The sequence below is a fragment of the Callospermophilus lateralis genome, chromosome 3 (genome assembly GCF_048772815.1).
Source record: "Callospermophilus lateralis isolate mCalLat2 chromosome 3, mCalLat2.hap1, whole genome shotgun sequence".
NCBI classification, from domain to species: domain Eukaryota; kingdom Metazoa; phylum Chordata; class Mammalia; order Rodentia; family Sciuridae; genus Callospermophilus; species Callospermophilus lateralis.
In genome coordinates this window covers 155,738,109-155,755,056 of record NC_135307.1, presented here as the reverse complement: position 1 = coordinate 155,755,056, position 16,948 = coordinate 155,738,109, and the positions used below count along the sequence as shown (strand labels likewise).

Below are 16,948 nucleotides of genomic sequence, written 5' to 3'. Positions count from 1 at the left end.
TTGCTAAAATTTCTCAGGCATTTCCTGGCCCCAACAGGCTGGTTTTTTCCTTAGGCTTGTCACTCCCAATTTTGAGAGATCTAAGTCTTAAAGTTACTGCAAATTGACTCAAAATCTTAGTTACTGTAAATTCATTTTTAGTGAAAATGGCTCTAGCTCTGTTATTTAGCCTACATAATATGAATATTATACTAATACATATATTTTTATATGTATTAGTGTAGTATATACTATATATACATATACTACACTAATACATGTATTTTTAGAAAAAAATAAATGGAGATACAATATTTTAAGACACCTATAACATAGCTACATTCCCAACATCATCTATTGATTAGATAGAGGAAACACTGATCTGAAGATCCTGAGAATGGCCAGACCACCAAAAACCATCTTGTTATCACCAGGCCAGAACCATCCACAGGTCACCACCCTATACCCACACCTTACAAAGTTTCCCCTCAAAGAAGAGCCCAAGGCTGCTGCTCACTCTCTGAGAATGTCTACCTTCACCTTTCACTTACTAACAATGCTCTTCCTTTTTGCTAAAACCTAATGGATTATTTTCTGTGACATTGTCACAGGAGGGTAGGAACCTGAAGCCCCAAACCTCTGTACATGTGTCCTGACAAGAGGAAATTTAAAGTTAGACACAAAAAACCCAGTAGGAGAATTTTCTTATAAGGGAAAAAAAAAATGACAGTAAAGTAAAACTCAAGTTGAGAGCATTCTCTCTCTCTCTCTCTCTCTCTCTCTCTCTCTCTCTCTCTCTCTCTTTCTCTCTCTCTCTCTTTCTCTCTCTCATCCACATTATTTTGGGTCTTCATTTCTCCTACAGATAATAGGTAGTTTGCTGAGGAATGTGATATATCTTATTCACTTAAGTCAGGCAGAGGAGAGAGAGAGAGAGAGAGAGAGAGAGAGAGAGCTCCAAACAGAGAACAACAGAAGAAACAATGCTGCCCCCAAATTTATTGCTGTTTGACATTTGTTAGAACTGGGTTCCACCTTCTGTAGTCTTTACAAATCAGCAGTTTTCCTTCTCCTTCAGGATGGAAGGGGTTGGTTTTTGACCCTGGTTGTTCCTCTCCAGAATTGTCATGGTGACCATCCTATTCAGGGGGCCTTCCTCTACAAGTCAGTTCTGTTAATGCAAGTGCTGGGGTCAATGATTGGGCAGGTTGCATCTTAGTGCCTCTGTGCTATTAAGGAAATTTCTTTTCTGAAATGCACTGAGAAACCTGTGGCCAGAAGCTCTGACTTTACAGTGACCTAATAGACCCTACCAGGCGTTATCCCCATTGACCTTTCTTTCTTGATGAATTTCTTAATAGACTTCCTTTGTTTCCACCTGTTTATTCTCAGGATTAGTACACCTATTGTTCTTCTACAAGTCACTTGATTGTTCATTATAGGCAATTCAAAGAAAGCCCATGACCCTACTATGTTACTGATAGGAGACAGATGCCAATGGTGGGAACATGAGGTTAAGGGAGTAATTCTATAAAAACGGACCCATTGTGCTGATCCCCACATGCTTTCTTTTCCAAGAAGCAATTTATCTGCAGCCCTGCCTGACTTAATTGGATAAGGTATGTCACGTTCCTCCGCAAACTACCTTTTATCTGCAGGAGAAATGCAGACCCAAAATAATGTGGATAAGAGGAAACTGAGTTAACCTATGACCCTTTTAACAGACAAGATCCTGGAACTCAGGGAGATAAGGATAATTCCTCTTAACCATAATATCTGTAAGAATTCATGGTTAAGAATCCAATTAGAAAAGAAAAGAAAAAGGAATCCAATTAGAACCAGTCACCCTAGGCCAAGGTGACCTACAGTTGTCATGGCAGTGGGCACTTGGAAATCTGATTATCACCCTGCTGTCAGTCAAAAATCAAGAGACCGACCTAGGTGGGACTCTGAAAACTTTTCTGGGATCCCCAATAAAAACTGGCATATAGGAGAGACACATTGCCTCTCTCCTTTCTGAAAGGATCCACCTCTCCCTTGAGAAGGCCCCTTTTCCTTTTCCTATCTCTGCAATACACTTATGCCTGTTCCTCTGAGCAACATGTCTGAAGTTTTTCTGACTTGATTGCAAGAATCAGGATTTGAAGGGGGAACTTTGTATTGCCTCAGTTTCCCAAAAGAAAAAGCCTGGAGTTGGGGTGGTGGGGGGAGACTAGAAGTTCATTGAATCTGACAAAGGGAATTGAAGGGAAATGAGGGGGACAGGATGGTAATGAGACAGAAAGTAGAAGGAATTGGTCATAACTTTCCTATGTTCATATTTGATTACATGACTGCAAGAATGGGCAGTTCCTCAAGAATGGGAAGCTATACTCCATGTATAGATAATATGTCAAAATACGCTCTACTGTCATGCATAACTAAAGGGAACAAATAAAAAAAAAATTAAAAGCCTGGAAGTTTTGTGCCGCAGTCTGGTTGGGCACAAATCATGAGCCACTGAAGCAGGAACAAACTTTATTTCTGAACTCCACCAGCACACTCCACACACGCTCCCTGGGAACTCTCCCGAACGCCACACGGCTCCTCCAGGAGCCACCAACCGGAAATCCTTTTCCTCCGGCACTTCCCCAACCAATGGGAACTCTTCAGGAATCCCTGCAAGAGCTCAACCGGAACTCAACAGGAACTCTGCAAGAACTCAAAAGTCATCATCTTTTTTTTTTTTTTTTTAAGAGAGAGAGAGAGAGAGAATTTTTCTTAATATTTATTTTTTAGTTCTTGGCGGACACAACATCTTTGTTTGTATGTGGTGCTGAGGATCGAACCCAGGCCGCATGCATTCCAGGCAAGCATGCTACCACTTGATGCTACCACATCCCCAGCCCCCAAAGTCATCATCTTAATGGCTCGCTGGCATCACCTCTCAACCACTACTTCCGGCAAAAATGCCATGCGTCATCCTGACTCAGCTATGGCTCTCAACAGTTTTGAGTAGAGGTCTCCTCTGCTTCTGGAAAGACTTCCTCAGACCCCCTCATGGTGATAATCAGGGACGTATACTTGAAAAGAATATTGGGGCTCCCTCTCTTTGCTTCCCAGCTGCCATGAGATGAGCAGCTTTGCTCCACCACATGCTCCCTGCCACCATGTTCAACCCTGCCACAGACCCAAAGCAATGGGGCCACACCATCATGGATTGAAACCTCTGAAACTGTGTGCCAAAATGTCTTTCCTCCTTATATTTATCTCAGGCATTTTGTCACAGCTACAGAAATCTGACTAACAGAGACACTTTTAAATGATTTAATTAATAAAATCAAAGGGAGCATCAAAATATTGGGTGATTATGTGTTTATTTTTATACTTGTAATTTTATGTGTAAAGTTCAACCTATAAAATTAATGCTTTATCGGATTAACAAAAACTTAATACACCATTTTAAATATTCAAACAGTTCATAAACATACAACTCAAGAAGTTAAAGTCCCAAAAATTCCTATTCTAGAGATGATCACTGGTACTTCATTCTTTTAGATTCTGAAACAAAGATACAAGGAAAAAAATTCATATATATCCACATCAATACTAAGAACCACCTTCTCTCTCTTTAAGAGAATGACAGGTATTTCTAACTACCATATCTACTAGGAAATTTCTAATACTTGGAAATGTTAACTCCCCACTGATAATCTCTCTGTCTCATGGTGGCTATGGAATGGAACAAGGCAATCTCACGCAGCACTAGCACAAACCATTAAATGATAATAATTGCCACAATTGTTATTATACTTACTTTATAGCTTAAACCTTGGAGTACTAAGCTGCTCTTTCCTGGGCACACAACACTCATCTCTTCCTACCCTGCTCAAATGAGGAGAGAAACGAATTGCTGAGTTTCCAGCTTCGAGCAATACTTCCAGAACCATTGCTGCTTGGTTTGCTTTAAAGGAGGAATAACTTCATTAGAAATGGCATTTCCTTGGCTAGCTGGTACTCTGCTGACAAAAGTGTCTCAAGAACACTTGTGCTTTCTGCAGATGACTAAAGTGGCTACTCCCGTGTCTAGGGCCCCTGGGGTGGGAGGTCAAACCTACCAAAGAGGAGATGAGATCACGTGAAGGACTAGGGTTAGTTTTTTATACTGTTGTAGTTCTGAGGTCTTCTCTGACTGAAGTCTCTACTTTAAATTGCAGCATCCCCAGCACTTTCTCTTCCTCTTTCCATGTTAGTTTTCCTCATAGCTCATAAGTCACCATTTGTCTGATTTATAGTCTCTCTTTCTGCAAGAGAATGTGAATTTCAACAGGGCAAGGTGTTTTGTCTGGTTCATAGCTGTAGCCCCAGTGCCTACATGCTGCACCCCTCCCCTGACTCAGGCAATGGCAAGGCCCTACTGAGGTATTTGGCACAAGGCATCCATCCTCTGGAGGAGCACAGTATGTTTCTGGGAATGGGCTGGTTTGTTTTTGTATTCCTTTAATAAGTATAGTTGTGACTTCTCATATGACCATTAAGTATGAAGGAAAAAACATGACTTTCCCAATTAATGCAACTACTTCTAAAGAATAGATCTGTTTGCTCTAAATGCAATGATTCAGCTGTGGAGCGTAAATTGTTAATGTTTAATGAAAAACTCCCTGTAGGAAAAACAGTCAAGGAAGTTTTTGAGAAATTAAATTAAAATCTAGAGAAGAATTAATGTTAAGAAGACAGATTAGGGCTGGGGATATGGCTCAAGCGGTAGCGCGCTCGCCTGGCATGCATGCTGCCCGGGTTCGATTCTCAGCACCACATACAAACAAAGATGTTGTGCCTGCCGATAACTAAAAAAAAAAATAAATAAATATTAAAAAAAAAATTCTCTCTCTCTCTCTCACACACACACTCTCTCTCTTAAAAAAAAAAAAAAAAGAAGAAGAAGAAGAAGACAGATTAATGCTTAGTACTGGGCAACTTGTTCTTGTTCCTGTGCACAATGGTTTGTGCTCTTGCTCTTATTTGATTAAAATTAGTAGCCTCTCTTTTCAGGTTAACCACTTGCCATAACCGTGGCGCCGATTCTAGTCAGTAAGTCAAGAAAGAATAGTCAAGGTACAGGCCAATAGTCTGGGACATTTCTAACTATTATTAAAAGTTAACTAAGCAGAAACAGCTCAAAGCAAAACACAAACTGAAAGTAAAAATGCTTGCTTATGCATAAGCCAAGATACATTCTTCTTATCTAATTGTAACTATGTAATATTTTGTTTCTTTGAATAATGATTCCTGTTTTGTAACCATAAAGTACTGTGAGCCCGCCAAAATGAAAAGTATATATGATTAACTTCACAAGTAAAGATTGGGATTCAGCACCTTCACTTTGGTATCTGTGTTGTTTCTCCACCCCCTTTCGCCAACTCCTCACCATCCGTTTGTCTCCTGAGACCACCTGTTGGAGCTGGACTCCAACACCTACATCACTGTTGGGTATTAGCAGTTGTTATGGTTTAGAGCTGGATATCCCCTAAAGGCTCATGTGTTGAAGGCTTGGTCTCCAGTGCAGCAATGTTTAGAGGTGACGCTTTGGGGAAGTGATTGATCATGAATGCTCTGAACCCATCAGTAAATTAATCCACTGTTAGCTGAATGAACTACTAGAAGGTGGTGGAAACTGTAGGAGGTGGGGCCTGATTGGAGAAAGTAGGTCACTGGGAGCGTACCCTAAAAGGGTATTTCTTGTTCCTGTTCCCTTTTCTGGAACACAGGGTGTGTGGACACTGGAGGATTCTTGTCTCTCACACCAGAAGAATGAAGAGAATGAAGTACACAGATGACGGAGGGTAAGAACTCAGTAGCAGATTTATTAGAAGCAACCAAGGAACCCATCAACAGCATGGGAGAGGTCCCAGAGAGGGTACTGTTGGTAGCTCTCTGTCTAGGGCTTTTTATACTCTTTTGATAATTAACTTTCATTAGAAAGTCTCTCTTGATTGTTCTCTTCTTCTGACTCAATTGAAAGTGTTTAATTTTAGTTTCTTATTCCCATAATGGGAATAATGTGCTTTTTTTAAACCTGAGTTTGTCCCGTACTTGCTCCTTAAAACAAAAGAATTGCTTGGGTTCAGAACAACTCTTTGGGGTTGACTAATGTTAGAGTTGTGAAGGAAGAGCTTGGGGCAACAACAGAACGTATGGGCATCCAAGCATGAGTGGGTCCTTCCAGTCAGATAGGCAAAAACAAAACAAATGAAACAGAAGAAGCTTTAGCCTAGGGTGGAGTGGCAGAATCCCTTTCTCTGAGGTCCCCATTTCTAAAAGCCTATAGGCAATCTATCTTCTGCTCTCTCTCTGCCTCTCAGCTGCCATGAGGTGAACAGCTTTCCTCCATCACGCCCTTCTGCCATGACATTCTACCTCATCTCAGGCTCAAAGCAATGAAGCCAGTTGACCATATGCCGAAATGTCTGAAACTGGACCAAAATAAATCTCTGTTCCCTAAGTTGTTCTTGTCAAGTACTTTGGTTACAGTGATAAAAGGCCCCTATTTATTTATTCTAATTAGTTTTATATGACAGCAGAATGCATTTTGATTCATTGCACACAATTGTAGCACAACTTTTCATTTCTCTGGTCGTACACAATGTAGCATCCCACCATATGTGCAGTCACACACATACCTAGGGTAATGATGTCCATCTCATTCCACCATCTTTCCTGCCCCCCATACTCCCTTCTCTCCCTTCCCCCACTTTGCCCAATCACAGTTCCTCCATTTTTCCCATGCCCCCCTTCATAATGGATCAGCATCCACTTATTAGAGAGAACATTCGGCCTTTGGTTTTTTAGGGATTGGCTTACTTTGCTTAGCATGATATTCTCCAACTCCACCCATTTACCTGAAAATGTCATAATTTTATTCTCTTTTAATGCTGAGTAATATTCCATTTGTGTGTGTGTGTGTGTGTGTGTGTGTGTATCACAGTTTCTTTATCCATTCATCTATTGAAGGGCATCAAGGTTGCTTCCACAGTTTAGCTGTTGTGAACTGAGATGCTACAAACAATGACGTGGCTGCATAATATGCTGTGCTGTTTTTAAGTCCTTTGGGTATAGACCAAGGAGTGGGATAGATGGGTCAAATGGTGGTTCCATTCCAAGTTTTCTGAGGAATCTTCACACTGCTTTCCAGATTGGTTGCACGAATTTGCAGTCCCACCAGCAATGTATGAGTGTGCCTTTTCCCCCACGTCCTCACCAACACTCATTGTTGTTTGTATTCTTGATAACTGCCATTCTGTCACCTCTTAAGTTTAAATAATTTTAGTCTTTGAAATAAACTAGTAATAAACAAATTAACAGGAAAAATAAAGCATATTTCTTTTATGAAAAGAAAAGAAAGATATTAATGTGCAGAAACATGGGAGCCATATGCCAAGTATGAGATTCAAAGAAAGGGCCTGACAGTTGAAACTTCAATAACATTTTGAACTATAGAAAGAAAAGAGGCTTGAGACCACTGTAAAGGAGGTGACAGTACAAGTCTTGGGAGGGTGAGAAGAGGCAAATGCACCCAGCAAAGGTCTCATTATGCAGAGGAAGTCTTCCAGGTAATGGCAACTCTGTCTGGGTCAAGTGTCAGACCCCATCCCTTCCTGCGAAAAGATCTTTCTTAAGCAGATAAGGAAGCCCCAGGTGTCCTGTTATGGAGAAATTTGTAGCTCTTCTGAATTTCCCCTCTTAAGTTATGCTGAAATATATTTTTGGTGGTCACTCATGTCCATGTGCCAATTAGAAAGACAAGAAAGGTGCTTTAGTCATGGTCATGCTGGGAAAGAACAGATATAGGGGTACAATGTTCAAAGATCTATCTTTAAAGAACTGACAGAAACTCAGAGGTTGTTTGGAAAATTCGAACAAAGATGGGTTGGGGGTTTGTATGGTTGGAGTTTGCACAGCTGGTAGAGTAAGCCATGCTGGTTAGACCATGATCTGGTTAATCATTATCTCAGGACTGGTTCTATGAGGTGGCCCTGGAGAATTTCGTATCACTTGAGAGGGCAACCTGGTTCCCAGGAAATGACTGCTCCAGCCTCAGTTCCTCAGTCATGGGATAATTGCCCCCCATTCAGGGGGTGATCTTATCATGGGGTGATCTGTGAGGCTCTGGTGTTCCTAGAATCAAAGGTGACTGCAGACATAAGGCAATGACTGAAGACTTTTAGTTGTCACTCCAGAGGTCTGGCAATTGAATGTCTTCACATATCTTAGTTACTCTGATCTAAGTGCCCTCAGTTTTGAAGGCGAATGAGCTAGGTTAGGTAATTTAAGTGCTAAATGACCTTGCATTACACACCTTAAGTATCAACATGCCTATCTGATGAGCTGAGCAGGTCACAAACTTTAAGATGATAAAAAGGAGACAGACACAAAATGAAGGCAGAGATGTCAGGCTTTATCCTGCCTTCAGTTAACCATTGGGAATCTACAGGCCTAAATGAAGAGACTGCTTTTAGCAAAAGCAGCCTAAGTCTCTGTTATAACATCTTCTAACATTCCAGATAATTTATTTATTGATGTTCATGACTTCCCTTCTGTCTCCAGCCTTGCCTCCAAGAAGGTCCACTCCACCAGGGCAGGGAGATCTTTCTGTTACTCCCGGACACATCCCAAGCTTTAGAACAGCACCTGGCACATAGCAGGTGCTCATTGTTCATAAAATGAGTCTCTTGAAACAAGAAGAGGAGCGCAGCAGCTTATGTTTTGCTGAAACCTGAGCTAATGACAAATAACTGATAAATATTGAGATTTTAAAAGCCACGATTCACAAGCACCAAATAGCAATGAAATCCAAGTTCCCTCTGTTATTGATCTGCATAAACAAAAATAAAAATAAAGCCTTTGTCAGTTTCTTTTCCACTTCTGTGCAAAACAGGGTCTCTTTGACACCTGTGAGCTTCCCTTTGTGACACAGGCTACTATGGTAATTCTAACACTGTCACCAACTATCCCCCAAAGGTGTTGTACCCCTCAGGAAGGGAGACAATTCAGCAGATGACTCGCCTGACTCAGAAAAAATAACAGCTGGTTCCCAGTAGGAACTGGCCGCGCACCTCCCTTCTCCCAGCCTTTCTGAGCGGCCTCCAGTGGGGTTACAAAAGGCCAAGCCACATTCCGCTCCCTGCCTCTCGCGCTCAGTCAGGGCCAGGCGGGGCCGGGCAGCCCAGCACACATTCAACCCTAAGCAGTCCCCTCGCCAGCTAGGATCTTACAGACTACCCTCAGCGGGGACGCAGCAGTCGCCAGAGTTCCCAGAGCATGACCTATGCTAGAGACCCAGCCTGGGACAAAGGACCGCAGAGAACGCTGGCCTCCCGGTGCGGGGCGAGGCTGCCCCAGCCTGCGCTGCCGATCCCGGGATCCGAAGCTGGGCGGCGGCGCTGGTTACCCGGAGTGGGTGAGCGTCTCTGCTAAAGAAAGGAGAATGGGGGAAATCTCCAAGAACAAAACTCGGGTCCTCCGTGGGGAGTGCAAAGGAAGGGGGCGGCGGCGCGAGGCGGATTGCAAGGCGGTGCAGCCAAGTTTGCTCCGGGCTAGATAAAACTTTCGGATCTCAGTTTCTTCTGGCCTCAGACCGGGTTTCTGGTAACCGGGTAAGTGCCCCGGGCGGACGTCAGGAGGGGCGGAGGGTGGGCGGTACCGGGGGGATGGTAAGGGAATGGCCAGACCTGGGGTCGCGCAGGCGCTTTGCTCGCCATCTCCTACCCAATCGCCCCCGCCCCATCTCGGCGAGTCTGGAGGGTGGCTGGGGGAGGAGGGGGGATGGCTAGCGCTTCTGGCGAGGGGAGGGCGGGAGGCAAACACAAAGCTCTTCCCTCCCCTCGTCCTCCTTCTCCTCCCCTCTCCCCCTCTTCCTCCTCTTCTTCCTCCTCCTCCTGCTCCTCCAGGGCGGGGAATCCCAGCCCCGCGCTCCTCTGCGGGGGCCACCGGTCGCCCCCGCCTCGGGGACCTGCGGGAGGGCCCGCGAGAGGTAAGGGGCGGCAGCAGCGGAGACCCCACCCCCTGTGCCCGCACCAGGTCGAGAGCTGGGGGGGTTCCAGGCTAGAGTTGCTGCCTCACACTCTCCTCATCTGGAGAACGGAGGTCGTAGATGGGGGAGGAGGCACCGGGGACTCCGGAGGTCGGGATTGAGAACAGGGTGACTTTCCCCAGAGCAAGGCGGCCTCTGGTCTAGGAAGGGTCACGGGGTGGCCTCCGCAGACCTCTGCGGGGGTTGGGTGAGAGGCAACTGCAGGTGGTGCAGGCTCGACGGCGGGAGGTGCAGGTGTGTGTGTTCCTGTGTGTGTGATTGTGCCCATGCTCGGGAGTGGGGAGATGGGGACCTTTGTTGAGTTCTACCTGCGGCCCCCTGCGGCGTGTCAAGTATGCCCTATGCCTGTGTCTGGGACCCGGGCCCGAGTCACACACACCGGGTGCAGTGCTGAGACCCCAGCGGGAGTATCGGCGAGCCCGGGAAGGGGGCGCTTGGACTGCCAGCGTGATTGATGGAGTCGCCTCAGGCGGAGGAGGAGTCCTGGGTTCCTGCCGGAAAGGAACCGGGCCACTTTTCCATTTGAGGCCTCCTTGCCCCCTTCAGGGCTCGGCCTCCACCCTTGGCCTCGGCTCCCACGCGTGCGGTGTCCACCCACCAGCGATGGCGCGCCCCTGGATGGTCGGGGAACCGCAGGGTTTCCAGGACTTCAGCTTTAAAGCCTGTGACAGGTTGCCAAGAAATACAGGGCAAGATCAGCCTCCTGGGCCCTGAGAGGCGCCTCTCTTCCCAGAGCTCTCAAATCCCAGGGGCTTTCCTAGTTCAGCCGAAGAGGCTGCACACCAACCCCCCGCACACATTGTAACCGCACTTTTTGGCCCATTGGGGTTTCTTAGGAACATGTTGTGATCAATAAGAAAACTTCAGAGCATTCCTTCACCAACAGGACTTGATAAATATTAAAGCAAAAATAAACATTTGACAGCACTCAGTAATTAAGTTTAGTATTTTAATGTGGTATTTTTTAAAAAGAAACGAATGTAAAAATATTCATGATCAACAATTCATGATCAACATTTTAAATAAAGATGGGTTGTTATGATGCTGCATCGTTGTGCAATGGAAGCAGTCGTTTACAGTCCCCCCTCTTTCCCATTTGTCTGGTTTCCCTACTCTGTGGTTTTTGAGGGGGGACAATGGCATGCCACAGATTGGGTAACTAGTCATGTTTGTTGACTCTGGAGCTTCTATTGACTTTGTCTCTAGTTCAAGCATAGAAGGATGTTTTGATAAGTGTTTATAGAGGTACTTACTTCCCATTATGCCTCAGGGTTCTCATGTCTCTGGAACACTGGTACATTCTTCATGCCTTCACCTCCTTAGAGGATGTCACAGGCTGTGGTTTGGAAGGGGTCTGAGTAGTGAGGGGCTTTGACATGTGGGATTTGGGGGAGAAGGCAGTTGACATAAGCTTTGGGGTTTGCTTTCGATATTTGGAGGCTGAGGACAATGGGGAAGACCGACCAGGACCTCCCTGTCTGAGACATTCTCCTTCAGACAGTTACAGAGTAGAGAAATCCTTATAATAAATAGCCCACACTTGACCTCTAGAGTGGGAAAGGTGGGGAACCATGGCTCCTTCTAGGACAAGTTGTGTGCTTGCTGAGAATGAGCATCCCAGCAGCTCTCTTATCTAAAGGTGCCCTCTCCTACTACCTACTCTAAAGAGGAGTTTCACTTTTCAGAAACAACCTCCTTACTGGGCTAAACCCTCATCCTCTATTTGGAGGAGACAGACTAGTCATTTCTCATCTGTCAAGGGGAGGTCCCATTAATTGGGCCCATTCTTCACATAATCCCTACATTATGTCAGTTTGATGTTTTGCCTACTTCTCTTGTACATCCATCCCACCTAATCTAATGATCCTTCAAGAATCCTGATAGGTTCAGCAAGGAAGTTTTCCTTGACTTCCTCCTCCTATCCCTGGAAAGGCAACCCCCCCCCCAATACCATCAGAATTCCTTATGTACAAGTGTATATGTATCCCTTCCAGGTAATATGCAGTGGACTCCACTTGCTGAAGTCTATGAGCTTTCTAGGTTTCAAAATCGTATCATAGCCTTACGACCTACTGCTGAAGGAATTAAGGGTTGAATAAATGAATGGACAAGTTATCGCTTTTTCAAAGCACTTTGAGGACTTACACAGCAAGAAGTATATACTTAGGAAGGTCATACTTAGGTCCCTTTTGGGAAAGTAGATAATATTTTCATAGTTTTAAAAATAATAGCTCAATTGTTTCTCACAAAAATAACCTTAATTGCATTATTTGGTGAGGAGATGGAACCACAAAGGGGTCCAAACACCAAGGCTAGAGCCAGGATCCAAGTCATTCTGCTGCATCCCAGCTAGACTTGCTAAAGGTAGACGTGCTCCAAGGCAGACTCCAGGCAACATGGTCTAGAACAGGAGACACCAAGCTGTGTGTTAGGATGCAATTTTATTAAAGAATTAGTAGAGATAACAGTGGTAAAATAAGTTAGGAAATGCTAATGATAAACTACCTTTTTAAAAAGGCAGGACTTCTCAGAATCTTTATTATTATAATGTGCATTGGGACTCTAGGATGACATCTAGTGTGGAATGGGGAATGTTCACCAACTTCATCTGGCCACAGAACACACTTTCCCACAGAGTCTCTTCTGGATCCAGTGTTCCAATAGAGTCCACGTGGGGAAATAGTGCCAAAAATCTTCACCCAAAATTTTTAGCTGGTTAGATCAGTTTTCAAGGAAGCTGGAACCCATCCGCTAGGAGTACTCAGGGTGGTAAAACTAAGCTCCGGATATTAGGCAGGCATAGTAACCCTTCTTTGTAAATTTGGAGTCAGTTATTGGTTTGCCAGCTCTGTGCATCTGATTGACATGAATCATTTCCCCAGGTTTTGATCAGATCTGGGACTCTGGAGCTGCCCTCATCCTACCCAGAAGGGCTTGTTGGGGGGTTGGGCAGAGCGCAGCAAACCAGCCTTTCCAGCTCTTATGGTCTCAAAGGCAGCTGTGCATATGGGATGGAAACCCTGGGATTCTTGTACTAAGAGCACCATTTCATCTTGGTTTATCACATCCACTGAATGAGAATATTGACCTACTCAATGAGTTTTCCGTTCCCTTTCTCCCTGGGTACTGGCCATGTGCATTCTCTAGGTGGTTCATGTTTCCATTTACTCCTGAAAAGTGCCCTAACAGTAGATTGCAGGCAGATACCAACATAGATGCACCCAGTTTCAAACGAGGGTGATATGAATTGGGGGCTGCTAACAGTGGATCCTTCATTCCAGGAGGTATATGTTCATATGCACCTATTGCTTGAAATTGGTTGCTTCTAAGATTTGACTGCAGCTGACTCTTAAGGAACCTTCCACAGATCTGTAACCTTGTGAAGTGGGGAAGCAGAGTTTGTATTTCAGTGACTCAAAGGAGAATCGTGGGCTAGCAGAGAAGCCCCATGAAAGGTGATAGATACAGTAATCAAAAAGAAAGCTGCATAAATTTAACATTCATCTTGGACAATTCTAGTTTTCTAATGCTGAGCAAATCTCAAGATCTGTTTCATAGAGTTTTCCGAAGTATGAAAAACAAGGAGTCTCACTCAGAGATAAGTATTAAATAGGGTGGTATCACAGAAGTCAAGGGAAGGAATGTTTTGTGCAAAATAGACCTACAAGGTGGGGTGGGGATACCAAAGGGAGGTGAGGTAGATAATTGAAAGGATAATGACTTTTGAGTCAAGCCAAGGAGTTCAGGAGAGTGTGTGTGAGAGTGTCTATGAGTACATGCACACTTTTATGTTTTTGCATGTGTGACCAAGCAAGAGGGTAGGGAGGAAATACATATTGAGTGTGATTGCTAACCCACTGAGTTTAAGAGTCCTCTATGTCACTAACAGAAAGGTTCAATAAGCAACAAGAAACACAGGGAGTCCCTGGGCCCAGCAGGGTGAGAATCATGAACAGGTGAACTTGCCCAGAGAGAAACCACAGGTCAAGCAGGAAAGGGGTGAAGGTGGAATTCTGGAAGCTCATGTCTAGGGGGTGCGGAGAAGGGGATTGTGAAGCTTGGGAGGAGGAAGAAAGAGGCTGTGCTGATAAACTGGACAATCTAGAACTTTCAGCCTGCTGGTTTATGGCCAGTGTCTATTGTGATTGGTCAGGACCCAGGGTATTCCAGCTTTAGCATTTCTAATGTTAACCAGAAGTGTGGAGATTCTACAGAGTGTGAACACAACCACCCAAGTTAATACAGTCCTTTCTAGTGAAAGGACTCAAGAGCATTAAATGCATGAATGATTAAACCACACTGCTTTTTGTAGTAGAAACTGTTTTTAAACTCACTAATGTTTTGGTAAAATTTTAAATAGAGCTATTTTGTTAAAGACTCTAAGAAAATAGAGCTATATTTTTGTTTTTCTTTTCCCCAGTGAAACCAGGGCCTCCCACGTTAGGCAAGTGTTCTACCACTGAGCTACTTCCACAACCCAGTTGGATTTTATTTTTTAAGTGAGGATATATATATATATATATATTTCAGCCTGTATGAGATATTATATTTCTGGTCAAGAATCTTTGGATATCAATACCTCCATTACTAATTTTGAATACCCCCCAAAATTGGTGGACCCTAATTGAGAACCTCTGATTCTATATTGGGTAGAAAAGGTTAAAAAAGTGTATTGATATATATTTTAAAACCATCTTAAGACTGATTTAAATGATATTGCTGAGATTTACAGTATGCAAATGAGAAATGAATTCAAGAAGTATGCTAATTACTGCTGTGAGTTTATATGTCATTCTTATTTGATGACAACACGTGGCCAAGTAACACTTCACAGAGGTAGGTATTAGCCTGCAATCCCCCACTTGCCTGAAATTCTCAGAATTTGAGTCATTTTAAAAATCAGACTTGGAAACATTTGTTTTAATGAAGAATTTCCTTTAATTGAGTAGATCAACCCAAGGAATGGGATAAAATACGATACAGATAGAATTTTATTTGCTAGATCAGAAATTCAAAATTCAGAAACCCCAACATGTAGCTGCTTTAAATAGCTAAATGAAATTCAATTTGTTTTATGAAGCATTTTTCTTCCTGGTGAGAGAAATTATCACATTTTTTTTTCCCAGATAGCTAACTCCCCATTGCATTTAAATTATGACCGGCTTTACAAGGATACTTTTGAAAAATGAATGGAGGCCAATGTCTGTCCTCTGTTACCTGGGTGGTAACCGAGGGCTGCTGCATGGTTGATTGCACCTGGACCTTTGAGCCTCCCAAAGTCAGCCAAAAGCCCACACCTGGCCCAGAGCTGTAGTCAGCAGCTGCCTGTGTACAGGACCAGCCCTGGCCTTTAGCTGACCTCCACACACAGGTGTCAGAATACAGGAGGCACCTCAACACTCATCACTCTACCATCCGGATGTTTACATCCCCAAAGCGCTGCATGTTCATGACTTTTCATCACCCAAAAGCTTTACCCTTCTGCATGCATAGTCTACTGTTTGTACATTTCCTCTGGATTCCTTTCATGGCTCCTGTGCACAGAAGAAATCTTTCCAAGTCCTCAAACAACTACACATTCATATTTTCTTTAAATGTCTGTGATTTCAGTTTTATAGATTACTGTTTAAATTCATTTGGAATCATTTGGCAGGTAGTTTCTGAAGGAAGAAGGAAATTTAATTCTTTTTTTTTTTTTTTATCAATAATTTGCCCTCAGGCCCAGTAACATTTGGTGAGTAAACTGCTTATTTCCAGCTCTGTGACACATGCATGTGGAAGGGTAAGTCCCATTCCAATTTCTGCTCCTTTATCCTCCCACTAAAAATTTCTTGGCAAATTTGCTCATTAGTCCCGTGTGTGTGTGTTTGCGTTTTTTTTGTACTTGGGATCAAACACCTCAGGCTGCTTTACCACTCATATCCCCAACCTTTGTTGTTGTTTATTTATTTATTTGGTACTGGGGATTGAAATCAGGGGCACTCTACCACTGAGCCACATCCCCAGCCTTGTTTTGAATTTATTTAGAGACAGGGTCTCACTGAGTTGCTTAGAGTCTCCCTGTTGCTGAGGCTGGCTTTGAACTTATGATCCTTCTGCCTCAGCCTCCTGAGCCACTGGGATTTAGGCATGTGCCACCATGCATGGCCTTGTTTTTATTTATTTTTTTTTTTTTTTAATTTTTGAGACAGAGTCTTGCTAAGTTGCTGAGCCAGGTCTCCAACTTGTGATCTTTTTTCCTTAACCCCACTCCCCACCAATTGCTGGAATTACAGATGCATGCCACTGTACCCAACTCAGTCTTTTCTTTTTCTTTTAATTTGATTTTTTATTGATTTTTATTAGTTATACATGAGAGTAGAATGTATTTTGACATATTATACATATACAGAATATAACTTCTTGTTCTTTTGGTCATATATGATGTAGAATTACATTGGTCATGTAATCATATGTGTACATAGGATAGTAATGTCCAATTCATTCCACTATCTTTCCTATTCTCATTCCCCCTCCCTTCCCTTCATTCCCCTTTGTCTAATCCAGAGTACTTCTATTCTTCCCTACCCTCCCCCTCTTATTGTGAATTACCATCCACATATCACAGAGAACATTTGGCCTTTGATTTGGGGGGGTTGGCTTATTTTGCTTAACATGATATTCTCCAGTTCCATCCATCTACCAGCAAATGCCATAATTTCATTCTTCTTTATGGCTGCCAACTCAGTCTTTTCACTCTAATTTTATTTCATGGGATTTGTTTCGACTTACATTAAACCTACACACTAATTTGAGAAGAAACTGGATAGTTTTGGACCTTCTTCATCTGGTAAACCAGGTCCCTGAAGCCTGCAGGCATCATGTACATTCTTACCAAGTGTGTTCACGGGTCCCTGGGCT

The 16,948-nt window shown here is 43.5% G+C and overlaps 1 protein-coding gene across 5 annotated transcripts in view; it reads left to right on the top strand.

Annotated features, from left to right (window-relative positions):
- Positions 1-9,860: 9,860 nt before the first annotated feature.
- Positions 9,861-16,948, top strand: part of Rin2 (Ras and Rab interactor 2) — a 221,136-nt gene continuing 214,048 nt past the window's right edge. For 3 of the 5 annotated variants that reach the window (XM_076851471.2, XM_076851466.2, XM_076851467.2), the window contains exon 1: positions 9,862-9,988. The gene's annotated coding sequence lies outside the window, so the exon portion shown is untranslated. Of the gene's footprint in view, positions 9,989-16,948 lie in introns of all 5 variants that reach the window. The other 2 variants (XM_076851472.2, XM_076851470.2) reach the window with 1 other exon arrangement.